Below are 12,760 nucleotides of genomic sequence, written 5' to 3'. Positions count from 1 at the left end.
GAGTCTATAATGTTAATATAATACCACTAAGGCTGTATAAGAGAGGAGGGTCTGAGCTTAATTTGCCTTAATTCAGGAGATTGTTTGGCCTTGGATGCTTGATAGGTATTTCAGATAAAATACACTGTTATGAGTTCTTGGACGCATACACAGCATACAAGAAAATCACTGCAGGAATCGGCTAATATATATACAAAAGCCAAAATATCACCAAGACTTCTTAAGCCATGGCTTGACCTTCGGAAAAGTCTCTGACTTTTCCAAGTAGTAGCGTTTGTGATAGTAGCTGAAGGCCATTACATTTTTCCTGCTGCTTGCAGCATAAATTAATAAATAAATAAGAAGCTGAAGGTGGAGTTTGGTGGATAGAGTGCTTACCTAGTATGTGTGATGCCCTGGGTTTAATCCCTAGTACCAGACAAAACGGAACAGGTTGGGTGACACACGTTTATAATCCCAGCATCTGAGAGGTAGAGGCTGGAGGCTTAGAAGTTCAAGGTGACCTTTGGTTATTTACTAAGTTTGAGGTTAGCCTGGGCTACATGAGACCCTCTCTCAGAAGCCACAAACAAGAACAGGAGAGATGGCTCAGGCTCTCACTTCTAAAACCACAAACAAGCAAATAATATTATGTTCATATCTTAACTAAATATGATTTTTTTTGAGACAGGTTCTCTTTGTGTCACTCTGGCTGGCCTGAAATTCTCTGTGGAGATGAACTCACAGAGATCCACCTGTCTCTGCCTCCCAAGGGCTGAGATTAAAGGCATGTGGCACCATGCCTGGCTAAATAGATCTGATTTTTAAAAATGATCTGTGAGTTCAAGGCCAGCCTGTTCTACAGAATGAGTTCCAGGACAGCCAGGGATGTTACACAGAGGAAAAAAAAGAAAAGATCTGAATTGTTTCTCAGACCTTTAAAGCTATTTTGAAGAATGCAGCTCTCTCTCTCTCTCTCTGTTAAGATGTCTGAACCGGGGCTGGAGAGATGGCTCAGAGGTTAAGAACACTGACTGCTCTTCCAGAGGTCCTGAGTTCAATTCCCAGCACCCACATGGTGGCTCACAACCATCTGTAATGAGATCTGGCACCCTCTCCTGTATACATAATAAATTAAAAAAAAGACCGTGTCTGCCTACCCCTTTAAAAAAAAAAAAAAAAAAAGAAAAAAAAGATGTCTGAACCAAGGGACTAATCTTAGTCGAGGATGGATCCACTTTTTTTGTTTTTGTTTTTGTTTTTGTTTTTTCAACAGGGTTTCTCTGTGTAGCTTTGCGCCTTTCCTGGAACTCACTTGGTAGTCCAGGCTGGCCTTGAACTCACAGAGATCCGCCTGGCTCTGCCTCCCGAGTGCTGGGATCAAAGGCATGCGCCACCACCGCCTGGCTTGGATCCACTTTTGAATCTGGCTTTCTTCCCAAGTGGCCATCTGCTTTAAGTCTGTGCCATGACTGGAAAACTAGACAATGTTCCCAACAAAAAAACCAAGAAATTCTTAGAAGACTCAAAATTAGATGAGTGTGGAATTAAAAATTAAAAAACCGAGTACAGGCCAGGTGATGGTGGCACATGCCTTTAATCCCAGCACTTGGGAGGCAGAGGCAGGCAGATCTCTGTGAGTTCAAGGCCAGCCTGGTCTACAAAGTGAGTTCCAGGACAGCCAGGGCTGTTACACAGAGAAACCCTGTCTAGAAAAACAAAAAACCAAACTAAACAAACAAACAAACAAAAAACCCACGGATAGAGTACAAATACTCAAGAAAAATGTGAGGTTTTTGTGCAAACCCCTGGAATTACCCCTGCAGGATGCCAGGAAAAAGCCACAAGAAGGCAGTTAGGCCGAGTCACTTGCTGAGGCAGTCTCCTGAGAGAGCAATGGGTATGTCTGATGCTCAGACAGAAGCCATCAGAGAGGTTAGAAGCCCACCTAACCCTTTAATGCAGTAGTTCTCAACCTTCCTAATATGACGATGACCCTTTAATACAGTTCCTCATGCCGTGGTGACCTGCAACCATAAAATGATTTCGTTGCCACCTCATAAGTGTAATTTTACTACTGTTATGAATTATAATGTAAATATCTGATATGCAGCCCCTGTGAAAGGGTTGTTCAAACCCTTGGGGGTCACGACCCACAAGTTGAGAACCACTGTTTTAAGGAAGGCTGGCAATTTTGAGACATGCACAAAACTCAGCAAGAATTGAGCAAGAGAGGCGAGTGCAAGCAACACACTGGACAGGATCAATCCACCTGCCAGAGCCAGCCTGCCGCCTGCCTTCCCACAGCTCAGAGAGTCTCTTAGAGTTTCCAATCCATTTACTGATAAAGAAATACAATGATTTTAGTGCCAATTAACCGAATGGATCCCCTTCCTTCCGGGTCCAGCTTCATTTCTGTTGTTGTGACAAAATATCCTGACCAAAGGCTACTTAGGGCAAGAAAGGGTTTATTTAGCTTATAATTCGTTCCTAGTCACGGTCACGGTCCATCACTAGGGAGGCCAAGGCAGAAGTCAGCTCACCTCACACCCACTGTCAGCAGTAGGGAAACTTTAGTGGGTGTTTAACTGCTTCCTCTCTCATCTAGCTGTTTCCAGTCTTATCTAGTCCAGGACCGGGCCAGGGGAATGGTGCTGCCTCCAGTGGGCTGGGTCTTTTTATGTCGGTTAACAACAAGACCGACCTCCACGGGTAATCTCACAGGCCAAGCCAGTGTAGAGGATTCCTCCACTGAGCCTCTTTCTTCTCAAATGATTTTAGGTTGTGGCTAGTTGGTGATCCAAAACTGACCAGCAGGTTTCCCTAAAAAGAATTCATTCTTGGGTTACAGTTTTCTTAAACAGGAAGGTAAACAACTCAAAATAGCTTCAGGAAGTCCCTGAAACTGACCAGATTCACTGGGACCCTCCCTGCCAGAGTAAGCAATAAAAGCTGAGCGTCCCCCTCAGACTAGGAAAGCCAAGCTGCAAAGATTCTGAGACCAGACCAGCTGCTTGCTGGAAGAAGCAGAAACCAGCTGAGCTGCCTGAAGAGGCTGAGATCAGCTGAGGCACCTAGGAAGGACACTCTCCAACATGTTGAACTGCCTGTAGGCTGTACAGTGTCCCCAGCTTTGTGAGCTGTCCCCTGCACTGGGGTGGGCTTTGGTGATGCAACTGTCTTTGGGTCATTTCTGTTCCTATAAGTAACCCCTCACCCATATTCATGTAAATAACCCCAATAAAATTCATGGTTCCCCAAGTTGGACTTTGATGGTTTCCGTACTTTGGTCTGTCATAGCCTCTCTATCTGCGTTGAATAAACCTATGTGTAGCATCTCCCCTCAAGGAAAGTTTTCTCAGACAACACATGCTTAGCATGTACATACAAGGTACTGAGCTTAATCCCTGGAGGACCTGCAGAGTGTGTGTGTGTGTGTGTGTGTGTGTGTGTGTGTGTGTGTGTGTGTGTGCTCATGCACGCGAGTGCAAACGCTCTCACTGTGTGTGTGTATGTGTGTGTGTGGGGGAGGTTGTTCATTTGTCTCACCGTAAATCTGTATGACCCACGTTTTGTATTCAATTGCTATTACATTTTTATTTTTCCCCAATAAGAAGGTTGTGAAAACGGGCTCGGCAGTTAAAAGTATTTACTGTTCTTGTAGAGGATGGGAGTTCAGTTCCCAGCATCCTCATGGCAACTCACAACCACCTATGACCAGTTCTAAGGAATCAAATGCCCCCTTCTGGCATCGCATGGACACTGCACATCCATCCATGCAGACAAAACACCCATACATATAAAATAAAAATAAATCTTTTAAAAAACAAAAAAAGAGGAAGTTGTGAAAATGTGCGTCACTTGTCGACAGAAGCGCTGAAGTCTTGACCATTCATGCTACAGAACTTCTTGTCAAAAAAAAAAAAAAAAAAAAAAAAATCCCACCCCCACCGACCTCCAGGTCCCAATGCCTTTTCCATTCCTAACCATTTACCTTTAGCACCATCTAGTGGAACCATTTGGTATAATCGGTTCCTGCTGTTGGGAGGCCAGGAAGAAAAACCCCTTTGAGTGAGGCCCTCGCTTCTGCGCTTGGAGAGAGAAGGACACTCCCAGGCCTTGCTCTGCCGCCTCCTGGAAGGTATTCAATAAACCTTGCCCTGTGGATGAGCAGTAGACGCCGAGGCGTGCGCTTCAGCACCGTGTCTAGAAAAAAGTACTTGAAAATCTCTACGTGGGGGTGCTATCCTAGGACACAGTCTGGAGTCTAGAAGTGAACCTGGCCCATGGACAGCCAGAGAGGCTCAGAATGCTACTGTGGTCTGCTGTGGAATGGCCCTTCTGTATGCTGTGAATATGTGTTGCTCTCACTGGTTGATAATAAAGCTGTTTGGCCAATGGTGAGGCAAGATAAGGTTAGGCAGTATAATCAAACTAAGGAAGGAGAGAGAAGGGTGGAGTCAGGCAGATGCAAGCCAGCTGCCCAAGGAGCAAAATGCCAATGGACTGGTAAGCCATGGGCCACGTGGCGATGCAGAGATGAATAGAAATGGGTTAATTTAAATGTAAGAGCTAGTTAGTAATAAGCCTGAGCCATCAGCCGAGCATTTATAATTAATATAAGCCTCTGAGTGATTATTTGGAAATAGCTGTGGGATGGGGCAGGACAGAAAAAAGCCTCCATTTACAGTGGTCCTGATGGTGAGGCTTTTACGGTGGTCCTGATGGTGAGGTTTTTACGGTGGTCCTGACGGTGAGGTTTTTACGGTGGTCCTGATGGTGAGGTTTTTACGGTGGTCCTGATGGTGAGGCTTTTACGGTGGTCCTGACGGTGAGGTTTTTACGGTGGTCCTGACGGTGAGGTTTTTACGGTGGTCCTGATGGTGAGGCTGGTAGGTGGGGAACCAGTCCCTGGGAATAAATCTGGCAGGGATGAATGAATGCACAAGTGCAGATCCCATCTCCACCTCCCCCGTTCTGCACTAGCAGCTCACAGGCCCTGTAGAGGCGGGGTGAGTTCTCCAGGGCTGAGAGATCGAGAGGACATTTCAACCATGAAAGCGCTGTTGTATTGCAGTAATGTGGGAGCGGGCAGGTCTTCACCTGGCAGCCTTCCAGGAGCAGCCGCGGAGAGGTCTGCTCCCTGGTGGGGGCCTGGCTGTCTATCCCCTCCTTCTCTCCTCACTCCCTTTCCTGTTCATTTCTGCCCCTCCGGGGGCTCCACCCTGGTGCCTTCACACTGGGTTTAGCCCCTTTCCTTTTCTTTTCTTCTTTTTTTTTTTTTTTTTTTTTTAACTTTTATTCATTTGCATTGGTATTTGCCTGCATGTATGTCTGTGTGAGGGTGTCAGATCTTGGAGTTATAGGCAGTTGTTATCTGTCCTGTGGGTGCTGGGAATTGAACCTGAGTCCTTTGGAAAAGCAGTCAGTACTCTTAACCGCTGAGCCGTCTCTCCAGCCCCCTAGCCCCTTTTCTTTATTAGGTGAAGCCAAGTGGGTGTTCGGTCTCTGAGGAGGAAGGAGTGATGACAGAATGGATGGATTTGCATCCTGGAGAGCTGCCCTGCAAACCGTGGCTGGACACTACCTCCCTGCATGGCCCTCCTCTAAAAAAGACACCATTCGTTATTAATGTAAGAGTGATCTCCTGTAAGGACCACTGCCCAGAGCGTGTCTTTTCATCCAAGAGCAAGACCAAGGTTCAAGGTTCAGGTTCCCTGTTGAGTGGGGATGGGGCCAAGGGTTGGAAGGGGAGAGCCTAGAACCTAGATCCTCTCTATCAGACTGGGAAACCCGCTGTAACGTCTAGCCTTTTAGCCCCCTCCCCACACCTGCCCCAGCTTATTGCCTTCAGCACAGCTAGTAGGAGCGAGCCGTGAGAGATGAAACAGATCTTCCCACAAGCCAGGCACTGCTCCTCACCTACAGCCCAGGTCTCCTGTTCTGGTTTTTCCCCCATATTGCCAGCAGGTGCCAGAGGAAACTTAAGTCTGCCAGGAGGAGGTGCCACATTTGACGTCCTTTCTTCTACAGAAGGTGGAGGCAAGCAGACTTGGATGGTCAAAAGAGGAGGAGCGGAGGCTGAGTGGGAATGCAGACCACAGAGGCTCGGGGCGTCTAGGTATCACTGAACCTGTCATCTGGAGCCAGCTTGTCCCATGTCTGTCCCCCCAGCTTGCCCAGGGCTGTTCATCTGTGTCCCAGGGAGTTACAACAGAAAACTGTGAAGGTCTGAGGGAAGACTGGCTTCTGGGAAGGAGTTTGCAGGGATACCACCCACCCCTCTTCTTCCAGTCCCTGGATCCCTCCCAGGATGTAGTGAGACCCTCTCTGAAGAAAATGTCGGAATCCCATGAACCGTGTCCTCCAGGATCCTGGGTCGTGGGCTGTCTTGGGGAAGGAGTTGTACATCTGGCCATGTGTGCTGTGGAGCAGACAGACTTTTAGCACTACAAGACATATGAGGCACATGGTCCTGGCCTGTGACGAGCCCTGTCCTCCCTCCAGCCCCTGTACTTTTCACACCTCTTGCCCGCAGACAACACCCAAGGCCCTTATAGACCAGGCAGCTAGACAGGTGAATTGTGCCATCTTGCCATCGAGTAAGCCATGAGGCCCGGGAAGTAAGTGTGAGACGAGAACTGAGCCTCCTACACAGGACCTCCCCATGGCACTCCGAGCTCCATGCCCCAGCCCTGTGGAACATAGAGGAACCAGCCAGTGGTTGGGAGGCTGGGTTGGGTCCTCAGGGCCCATGGGAAACCTTGGCTAGGGGTTCCAATTAAGGTGCCCTGTACTTGACAGGCTGCATCTCCATTTTGTTCCTGTTCTCAGAACTCTAGTCCAACCCCAAAAGAAGATGGAGAGAAAGAATAGAACGCAGGGGGCTGGAGGGATGGCTCAGTGGGTAGGAGCACTTGCTGCTCTTGCAGAGACCCAGGGTCAGCTCCAAGCACCCACATGGCAGCTCCTGACCACCTGTAACTGCAGTTCCAGGGGATCCAGTACTCTCTTCTGACCTCTGTGGGGCACCAGGCACACACCTACACATGCAGACAAAACACTCATACACAGAAAATGAAATAAATCTAAAACTAGTAAGAAGGCCTCTGGCCTCTGCATTGGTTGTTGGACTTTACCATTTGCATCTGTCCCTCTAGATCAGGAGTTCCCTGGGGATAAGGGGATAGGCTTTCCATGTGTCCCCAGAGTCACACTGAGGAGGTGCAGGGAGCTTTGAGGATGCTCCAGTGAGGGACCTAGAAGCTAGGAGTCACACACTGATGAGTTCGGATGAGGGCTGTGCGAGAACGCCGGGCCCCTCTGGCATCAGCTTCCTCCCCTCTGAAATTAGGCTGACATGATTAAGACAGGATACGGAGAAGGAGAAAGAAACATAACACCATAGGGCTATGCAATTGTGATCAGCACCTGAAGCCAGAGGGCCAGACAGGGCCAGCAGCTGCCAGCCTGTCCAAGCCTGTGTTAGTTAGGGTTTCTACTGCTGTGATTAAAAAGAAAGAAAGAAAGAAAGAAAGAAAGAAAGAAAGAAAGAAAGAAAGAAAAAGAAAGAAAAAGGAAAAAAGATCAAAAGTAACTCAGGGAGGAAATGATTTATTTTACCTTACTAAGCCCATCATCCAGGGACGTCAGGGCAGGAACTCAAGCTGAACCTGGAGGTAGTAACTGATGCAGAGGCCATGGAGGAGTGCTGCTTACTGGCTTGCTTCTCATGGCTTGCTCAGCCTGCCTTCTCATAGCCCACAGGATCACCAGCTCAAGGGTTGGTTGATGAATCATCAATCAAGAAAATGCACCACCAGCCATTCTGATGGGAGTCTTCCTAAATGGCTCTAGCTTGTGTCCAGTCAGCACAGGGCACAACACAAGCCTCTTTAGGACTGTCCTGCCAGAACCCCCAACGTCGAACAATCATGCTCGGCCCAGGCCTTGCCAAGGACAGACAGTGCTGTGCTTGACAATGGCTTCCATCTCAGGCAAAGTCCCAGGTCATCCTTTTCTTTCTTTCTTAATATATATTCATTCTCAGCAGGGAGGTGGTGGCAGCGCACGTCTTTAATCCCAGCACTCAGGAGGCAGAGGCATTCGGAGATTGAGGCCAGCTTGATCTATAGAGTGAATTCCAGGACAGCCAGGGCTACACAGAGAAACCTTGTCTTGAAACCTGACCCCCTTCCTCTGTGTGTGTGCGCGCGTGCGCGTGTGCATGTGCATGTACGCGTGCATGCATGCATGCATGTACCCTCAGAGGCCAGAAAAGGACACCAGATCCCCTGAACCCGGAGCCATAGGTAGCTGGGAACCAGGTGGTGAGGAAAAAACTCAGATCCTCTGCAAGCGCAGTAATTCTAACTCCTGCGTCATTTCTCCAACCCTGAGAGAGTAGGGTTTCCTGATGAGGGCCCACACCTGGGAGTCTAACATTCTCATCCTTGCTCACATGACGTCTCCCCATGTTCTCACCTGAAATATGTAATACAACAGTGTTAAATGTCAATTTTACAGAGTTGGTAATCACCCTGGAGATGGGTCTCTGGGCATGCCTGTAGGGGGTTATCTTTATTAGATTAATGGGGGTGGCCACCATGCCTTCCCGGCCTGCGGCTGTGTCCCTGTGCCACCTCCTCCCAACTCTGTCCCTCAGTAACTGTGAGCAACTTTTGTCCCTTAAGTTGCTCTTGTTAGAGTATCTTGTCACAGTAAAGAGAAATTAGCCCGGAGGTGATGGCACACTCCTTTAATCCCAGCACTCAGGAGGCAGAGGCAGGCGGAGATTGAGGCCAGCTTGATCTATAGAGTGAGTTCCAGGACAGCCAGGGCTACACAGAGAAACCCTGTCTTGGAAAAAAAGAAAAAAAGGAAGGAAGGAAGGGAGGAAGGAAGGAAGGAAGGAAAGAAGGAAGGAAGAAAGGAAGAAAAACAGAAAGAAAGAAATGAGAAAGTAACTAAGACACACAGGTCAAAGAACACAAACATTCCAAATGTTTCTGATGATCTCTGGAGACTAAAGGTGGCATCCACATCCTCTTAGAGAACAGGCTGTGGCTTGGCCCCGCCTTGCCCACCCTGTGTCACCCACACTGGCTGGCACCACTGCTGTCTTTATTTACGTTTCTTTGGACTTGGGAGCTGGTTCAGTGGGTGAGATCACTTGCTGTGCATGAGGACCCAAGTTCAGACCCCAGCACCCTGTGGAGCATTGGACATGGTTACCTGTGCACCTGTAACCCTGGGGCTGTGTTGAGCGGAGACAGGAGCATTTCTGGGGCTTGCTGGTCACTAACCTAGCCCCTGGTTCAGTGAGAGACCTTGGTTCAAAGGAATAAAGCAGAGTGGTTGAGCAGGCCATGTGAAATCCCACTCTGGCTCCTATGCACACTCACCTGCATGTACGCATACACCACAAAATATGTAATAAAGCTTTATGTACATTTCTTTCACAATTCAGGGGAACACAGTAACATATAAACTTCCCCAGAGGAAAAGACACGCCTGCAGAACTTTAGAGACAAATAGATGATTTGCCGTGAGAGGAAAAGTCCAGAAATGCTTCTGTCCCTCTCGGTCCTCTTCACTCTTTGAGGCAGGAGAAGCAGCAACTGAGAGAGGCTGAGAAAGGGAGGCCCATGGGCCAGGGTGACAAGCTGGTTCCTGTGGAACCTTGCGGGTGACCTGCCCGATGTGGTCTTCTTCTGTCACACAGGGATAGCAGGGCTGTGGGGATGGGTGAAACCAAAGTCTCTCTGTTGTGAGTCAGAGCTCTACTGTAGGGCCCTTTGTGGGTGCAGGAGAGCAAACACGTTCTCAGGCCCTGCCTTCTCAGTAGAGAGGAGGGGAGCTGGGCCAGAAGAGGCCTGTCTCAGGGGTTCTCTGAGAGCAGACATGTGCACAGCCCCGACTGCCCGTGTTTTGCTGAAGGTGCATGGTGAGTTTCTGGGGCTCTAATTGTTTTGAGAAAACCTGCTATCACGCTGATAAGCTGCCTGTCAAAGGATGTTATTTCTGGATGGGAGGAGATTCCGCAGGGCTGGGGCTCCTTCCTGTCCGCACCGTGTGGGTCCACTGCCTCCCACCAGACCTGACTTGAATGATAACCAGGGGCCGTCCACAGCCTGTTGCTCAAGGCCTCCACGATGCTGGGGGGCCAGCTATCACAGGACCCGGGACAGAGTGGAGGCCTGTTCTCCATCCCCTGACAGGCCACACACGCCAAAACAGGTTATTTCGGTCACTCCAGCCACTGGCTTTTGGCTGGACGCGTATCTATATTAAATTGCTATTAACCAGCCACGGCACCGAGCTGAACAAGCCGCTTTGCCTGTTCTGCTGGAACCATTTTCAGTTACGATGTTCTTTTTTGTCACTAGGGAATCTGGCCTTGCCGAGGGCATCACGAACTCAGCTAACTGAGTCTCCCTGGCAGCTGTCAATCTGGATCTTGGTGAAAAATCCTCATCTTTTAACATTTGGAGTCTGATCTGTTGTCCTTTGTGGATTCGGTTTCTATCTGGTAATGATTTTTCATTTCTCTACCAAAACACGCACAGACTCGGTGCACGGTGGACTGTGTGTGTGTGGAACAGCCTCATCTACGTCACCCAAGAAGTTCTCTTGTGCCCTTTTTTCACTAACCTGTCTCCATTATTCCCCCTCTGTCCATAGATGAACTTTGCTTTGCCTTGAGCTCCATGTAAGTCTCACCATACGTTTAGGGAAGACAGTTCCGTTGGTAAAGCCATTGCTGAGTTCAATCCCAGCACCGATATAAAGATCTGGGTGTGTTAGTGATGGCTTGAATCCCAGTGTTGGGGACACGGAGACAGAGGGATCTGTGGACATGGCTGGCTAGCCAGTTTAGCCTCATTGGTGAATGGCAGGTCCAGTAAAAGGCAGGCTATGATAGCACTCCAACCCAAACCCTATTTTTCTTTCTTTCTTTCTTCCTTCCTTTCTTTCTTTCTTTTCTTTTCTTTTTCTTTCTTTTTTTTTTTTATTTTATTTTTTTTTTTTTGGTAGGATCTCACTATGTAGCCCAGGCTGGCCTGAAACTCAATCCTTCTGCCTCAATTTGTAGACTATGGATTGCAGGTGCCACGGCACCAGACTCTACCAGTATTTGTTAGACAAAGGATCCAAAGTCAGCTCAAGGCCAAACCTTGACTTGAAGTCAGTATGCTTCCGTCGAGTGTCAGCTGGGCTTCCAATCCTTGCACGGATATAAGTGCTCATGAGTACAGAAGGCAGCGGGATTAATTATGAGGACCCAGAGGCCACCCAGGCAGTACCTCTGGATAAATGTCCTCAGAGAAGAAAGGGGCAAGTTCCCGAGTCATGGTCCTCTCAGGTCTCAGGATGCATAGCCTAGTGGCTCTGGGACAGAACATGGGACCTACATAGTGAAGGAGAGAACTACTCCTGAGGGTCAGCCTCTGACCTCCACATGCTATGAAGAAATAATTCAAAAGACTGTTGAAGGTAAGAAGGAAAGTAATGAACTCTGGCGACAGGCAGTGGCAGCCCCCATTATTTTCATTTTTATTATTTTTTGCAGAAGACCCAGGGCCTTTGGGGCACTAATGGGAAACTACATTCCCCCCCCCCCCCCCCTAGGTTTTTTGAGACAAGGTTTCTCTGCATAGCCCTGGCTGTCCTGGGACGTGCTCGTAGTTCAGGCTGGTCTCAAACTCAGAGAAATCCACCTGCCTCTGCCTCCTGAGTGCAGTTTTGCCCCATTTTCCTTCATCTGTCTCCTCCTTTTCTTTTCTTTTTTAAATTCATTTTAGACAGGGTCTCGTGTGATCCTAGGCTGACCCAGAACTCACCGTATAACTGAGGACGGTCTTGAACTTCCCAAGTCCTGGGATTGCAGGTGCACATTAACACACCCAGCTTTCCTTCCTAACTTAGGAAATGGTTTCTCATTGTATTGTCCAGAACCCACCCAACTTCCCAGCCTCCCAGTGGCAGGCAGTACAGGGATGAGCCGGGGCACCTGCCTACCCTCTCCATTCCATCAGTATGTGGCCTTGGGGAATCTCGCAGGCTAAATATTTTCACTCGCCCCTCCCCTGGACCCTTAAGTCCCCATCTGACTCAAACTGGCCTGCTCCCTCCATCTCCTCCGCTAATGTTTACGGAACACTTACTGTGTGCCTGGCATTGGGCCTCCAGATGCCTTCCGCACACATCTTCAAACCTGTCAGGGGGTCTTTCTGGCTTGTGAGGCCCCATCGTCTTTGCCTCCCTTCTGGGAGTCTCAATCTGTTCATCTGTAAAATGCAGTGGCAGAGAGAGACTTCAAGACTTCCTGCCCACCCCACCCCCACTCCAGGCTGTGGGTCCCTGGTGGCTATGAGCAAGGGTCAGGGTTAAATTCGTTTCTGAGCTTGGAGGTGATGAAGAATCACAAAGCTTGGAAGGGTCAGAGTGGCAGGTTAGGAAGGTCTCTGAGATTAAATCCTGCCTGGGACCCGCTAACATATGGGGGCAGGGGCTGTCATCCCATGTCAGGAGACTATTGAGGGAGCCCCAAGTATCACTTCTCTGCTGACAGGAGCGCGAAGAACCAAGCCAACAGCGTGGAAGCACCTGCCCCCGGACCCTGACCTCGGCACCCCGGGAGAAGAGCTGACCTAGGGTAAACAAGCTTTGTTGTTGTCTAGATAATCGTTACATTGTAATTCGGTCAAGCCCTCCATCTCAACACACCTTGGAACTCTGGGTCCAGGGAACTGGCGACTCAACCCCTCCCACTCCGTCT

This window comes from Peromyscus eremicus, chromosome 20 (assembly GCF_949786415.1).
Source record: "Peromyscus eremicus chromosome 20, PerEre_H2_v1, whole genome shotgun sequence".
NCBI lineage: Eukaryota > Metazoa > Chordata > Mammalia > Rodentia > Cricetidae > Peromyscus > Peromyscus eremicus.
Note: the sequence above shows the minus strand (reverse complement) of the source record.